Raw genomic sequence first — 5,938 nt, forward strand, 5'->3', positions numbered from 1 at the left:
GTTTTTCACAAGCTACGTCATCGAATATCATAATGGAATTGTTTTTAGCTTCACTGGGGTCTAGTACACCCTCATTATGGGAGATTGTATGATATCCCATTCCTTTAATCGGTTTGATTAATTTCTCCAAGTACTCATATTTAGGTTGATAGAAACTTTTTAAAAAAACATATAAACATTTTCGAATTTTAATCCATTAGGACTCTCTATTAGACTTAACATAATATTAGTTTTACCACAATTCGAAGGCCCAACAATTAGAGCCCTTATTGTGTTCGGTAAGAGAGCACTATGTCGTGGCGGTAGATTTTTCTCGTTTTCATCGTTAATATTTCTAACTACAATTTTTTGTTTCTGACTTATTAAACGCATCTTTTAACCTAATGTACCTCATTCAATGAGAAATCTTTGATGATTAAACATCAATAAAATGGGGAAACGTTTTTATAATCGCATCAGTCGTATTTTTAATTGTAAACACGGTGGTGGTCTTGTCGATAAGCTTATTAATACATTACCGTTTGAAGCCCATATTCCGGGATATAATTTTTGTGGACCGGGTACAAAGTTACAGAAACGGTTGGAACGTGGTGATCAAGGAATAAACCCATTGGATGAAGCTTGCAAAGAGCACGATATTGCATATTCTCAAAACAAGGCATTGAGTGAACGACATAGGGCTGACTCCATATTAATTGACAAAGCCTGGTCGCGTGTCAAGGCACCAGATAGCAGTCTTGGTGAAAGAGCAGTAGCATACTTTGTTACAAATATAATGAAAGCCAAGAAAAAATTTGGTATGGGATTGAATAAAACGGAAAAGAAAGGAAGGAAAAAGATATTGAAGAATAAAATAAAGAAGACAAACCTTTCGACTGTAATTAATGCTGCTACTAAGACATTAAAAAAACAAAAACCATTAGACATTATGAGTGCAATTAAAGTTGCACGTAAATCAATTCATCAATCAATGGGTTCTATGAAAAATGTTAAAGTATCTCGTGTAATTAATGTACCCGAAATTGGAGGTTTTCTACCAATCGTACCGATCTTGACAGCCCTCAGCGCTCTTGGTAGCTTAGCAAGTGGTAGTGCAGCAATTGCAAAAACAATTAACAATGCGAGAATGGCTAAGGAAGATATGGAGGAGAAAAAACGTCACAATAGGAAAATTGAAAGTGTTGCTGTAGGAGAAGGATTATATCTTAAGCCCTATAGAAAGGGTTATGGTTTCTTTCTTAAGCCCTATAGTAAGGGGAAAGGAATTAAGAAGCGAAAAAACTAATTTCTCTGCTACCCAATAGACCACTATCAAATATCGACCTTATACATTTTGCTAGGAAATATATCCCACATTTTAGAGGGGTGTTTATGAGAGATCTACTCCCAGAAGCACCAAAAAGTAGGGAGTGTGGTATAGTAAACTTAGATAATTCACGATCAAGTGGTACACATTGGGTTGCATATAATAAAAATAAAAATAATATACATTATTTCGACAGTTTTGGAAATCTTCAGCCACCTAGAGAAGTTGTAAAATACTTGGGACATAGAATACAATACAACTACGATAGAGTTCAAGACTTTGATACATACAACTGTGGACACCTGTGCCTCGCTTTTCTACTTTCTTTCGTAGAAAATGTGGAGTGAATACCGGTATATTTAAATGGTTAATTTACATTTGGGGGGTTGAAAATCAATGTATGGGTACGTGTATGTGTGAACTCTGTATGGTATAAAAAGTGAACCTGCACGCGTTCAAATTCACAGTCTAAGTTTCTACTTGACATCGAACGTCATCTAGAGGACAAGAATTTTTGATCATTCTTAACAAAAAAAACCTATAACTGCTCATAACAGCTCAAAACAGCTGGTGACCAGCTTATAACAACTAGTAAAACTAATAATAACCATCTAATAACAGCTATTAACCAGCTAAAACAAGTAGTAAGCAACTACGAAACAAGTACTGAACAACTGCTAAACAGGTAGTAAACATCAAAATACAGCTAAAAACAACGTGGAACAACTGTACCAAGTCCAAAAAACTCAACAACCTTCATTAATCAGGAAAACTAGATGAACATTGTAGTTAAAGAGTTCAATAAATTTAATAAAAAGACACTGTTATCGAAGACAAGGATGCCTGAAAATGTAAGATTCCCGATCCTCAAGGCGGAGCGCAAAACAACAAAGGTTGGAGAATCTATTGCTCTCGAGTTGGAGGAGCACATTCTGTACATGCCGGAAAGGTACACCTCTCTTCAAGATGATATCATCAATGAAATGGTTGATGAAAAATTTAATATTTATAAAAGTAATGACATTTTGTATTTAGAAATAAGTCAGTAATCATTAAAAAGATTGAGATTTTAAGAATATAACAATAAATACACTTTTTAAAATATAATGAAGAAAATGTATCGATTCTTTTTTTATCGGAAATGGTATATAAATATTACAGATCTTGGCGTTCCCTAAACAGTATTTGTTTAGTAACTGAGGAGTGACTACATGAATTTCGGAAATTTTAAATCTTTCACCTATAAAATTTGAACAATATACTACAATGAATATTTTGTCACAGTTAACCAAAGCTAGATTTGCTTTGAAGCGAAAATTCGATGATCTCAAACAAGTCAAAAATCATACGAATTTACAATTGGAGGAAACTTTTAAGCCTATTACTGAACCCTTACATGAACTTGTTAAGGAAAATAAAAAACAAAAGATTTCTAATGTAAAAGATAGTATAAAAGTAAAGCGTGAAATGAAGCAAATTAAGAAATACGATGATGATGAGAGAGAGCTTGACGATTTCTACTTTACAACTAATGAGAAAGATCCGCAGTCTAATCGAAACATAACTCCACCAAGGTCTTTCGATGATAGTGATTCCTATAATCAATTCTTTTCACAAACGAATATAGAGGAAGATATAGAAGAAGAGAAAAAGGAGACGGAAAAGAGTGAAGAAGAAGGGACAACACCTTTACCAATGTATACAGGAGAGGCCGATATGGGTGTGGATGCAGAGCTAGAAGATAATAACACTAGTTATAATTATGATTTTAATATCAGTAATTTGACCAGAGGAAATGTGTTGGACAAGGGTTATGGACCTAAAAAAAGCGCAAACAATTCATTAACTTTGGGAGATAAAGAATTAAAAATTAAAAATAATAAAATAACATTTTCTAGTGGAATGAGTTGTGATCTGACTCCTGGTCTGAACTCTCTAATTTTTCTTAGTAAACCTGAAATCTATGATGATCAAGACTTGAAAATGTATAAAAAAACAAGGGAGAACGCTATAGTCGAGTACCTTGACTATCAGATACCCGTTACTCAGCTAAATGGAGATATGCAAGCAGCAAAGCGAGATTAAAATGCGCCACCTACCGGCGGTATACAGATTTAAGCGTTATGGGCGTTAGAGTGGGCGTGGCAAATTTTTTGGATCAATCGATAGGTATTGACGAGACCAATACATTTCAGTTAAAATTTTTTATCTAGCATGAAAATTGTGGGCGTCACAGGGTTTTGCGGTTTGTGGGCGTTAAAGTGGGCGTGGCAAACTTTTTTTTGGGTCAATCGATAGGTATTGATGAGAACATTACATTTCAGTTAAAATTTTCTATCTAGCATCAAAACTGTAGGAGCCACAGTTTTGGGCGGTTTGTGGGCGTTAGAGTGGGCGTGGCACTGTGCTGAAACAAACTTGCGCTGCGTAAGAAGCTCAGGAATCTGCACGCCAAATCTCAATAGCCTAGCTCCCATAGTTTCCGAGATCTCAGCGTTCATCCGGACGGACAGACAGACGGACAGACGGACAGACGGACAGACGGACAGACGGTCAGACGGACAGACGGACAGACGGACAGACGGACAGACGGACAGACGGACATGGCTAGATCGACTCGGCTAGTGATCCTGATCAAGAATATATATACTTTATGGGGTCGGAAACGCTTCCTTCTGCCTGTTACATACTTTCCGACGAATCTAGTATACCCTTTTACTCTACGAGTAACGGGTATAATTATTTTAGAAACGAATATACATAGAGTAGGCTTTAAACCTAATAACAGAATCAAGGGTACACGAGCATACAAATATAGCCATATTATTAAGAAGTTGATAGACAAAGATTTCAGTCCTACAACGTCTACTCCACTTCGCTCAAAAACAGGCTTTGGTTACATGACTCTTCAGAAATCAAATCCAAACTATGTATATTGGAATGATGTAAATGAGTTAGTCGAACGATTGGAAATTTTAGTAGCATCAAAAGGAGCGGGTAACACCAGCCACAATAACGAAATTTTTTCAATATTAGAGGAATTGCGTAAAGAAAGGATTATATATTAATGAGTATAAATAGGAAGGACAAATATGTTTTACATTTATAAACATCATGTCTGTCGACAAGCTTGGACATTTTTCTGTTGATAAGGAACGATCAGAAAATTTGAAAAGACGTGTTAATTCTACTGAGGGATTATTCATCGATGAGGACGGTAATCTAAATGCTCAAAATAAACGTATCAAAAACGGATCTAAGCCTTTAGACAACAATGATCTAGCAACGAAACAATATACTGATGAGATCCTCGGAAAGTTGGGAGAAGATTTAAGAAAAATTATAACTCAAAATGTTAATCGTCGACTCACAAAAATTTCAAGCTTAGAAAATAAAATTGAATTGAATAGTAAGAGGGCAGACAGCGCTGACCAAATTTTTGCCAAAATTCTGGAAAAGATTAAAACCATTGAGGAATATATATTTAAATATGTAACAAAACCGATATCATTACCGAAAAAAACCACAATTGAGTTAGAAGGTGTTGCTTTTCAGCCTTTTAGAAGAATATGATTAAGCGAGAAATCGTAAATGAGTTGCACGGACCATCTCGAAAAAACTTTCAACGAAGACGAGTGATTACAAGGGGTATAAAAATTTTCAAAATCTAATGATGGGTACCGATACTTGTTGACTGTTATAGACACATTTTCGAAATATGCTTGGGGTGAGGCATTAAAATCAAAAAATGCAAATGATGTTTCCCAAGCCATGGAGAGAATATTTAAATCGGGTCATGGAACACCAAGAAACCTGCAAACTGATGATGGCACTGAATTCTTTAATTCTAAGTTTAAGGTATTAATGAAAAGTTATAGGATAAATCATTATTCAACCTTCAGTACTCTAAAAGCATCAATAGTTGAACGTTTCAATAGAACTCTTAAAGAATTAATGTGGCGTGAGTTTAGTTTTAATGGAAAATATAAGTGGATAGATATGTACAGGGTTGCCCATATTCGACGGACCCATCTGACGACGCCATAACTTTTGACAGAGATGCCAGATCGCTTAATGACATACCGCGTTTGAAGCGTCAGTCCAAGCAGATTTTTACCATGGAACAATACACGCCACGCGAGCGCTCTGAAATAGTTGAAATTTACATTCAACAGAACAAGTCAATTGTGAAAACTCAACGTGCTTTTAAAAAATTAAAAAATGTGAAAAGTGCGCCTTCTAAGAACACCATTAAGCGTTTATACGAAAAATTTACGACTGGTGAGGCTCTTTCTAATCCGAAGAGGCCAAATAAAAGTCGACCAAGGCGATCGGACGAGAATATCGCTGCGGTACGAGCCAGTGTTGAGATGTCCCCAAGAACATCCCAAAAACGCCGTTCTCAGCAGTTGGGCATGGCTCGGTCCACTTTACAACGGATTATTCGCGTTGATTTGCATTTGTTCCCGTACAAAATTCAATTGACGCAAAGATTGTTGCTTACGGACAAGCCTCGTCGATTGGAATGGGCCCAAAGAGTCATCGAAATGGCCGAAGATGACGATCAATTTTGGAACAAAATTATCATGTCCGATGAAGCCCATTTCACATTGAATGGGACCGTAAATAAGC

This window comes from Drosophila suzukii, chromosome X (genome assembly GCF_043229965.1).
Source record: "Drosophila suzukii chromosome X, CBGP_Dsuzu_IsoJpt1.0, whole genome shotgun sequence".
Taxonomy (NCBI): Eukaryota; Metazoa; Arthropoda; class Insecta; order Diptera; family Drosophilidae; genus Drosophila; species Drosophila suzukii.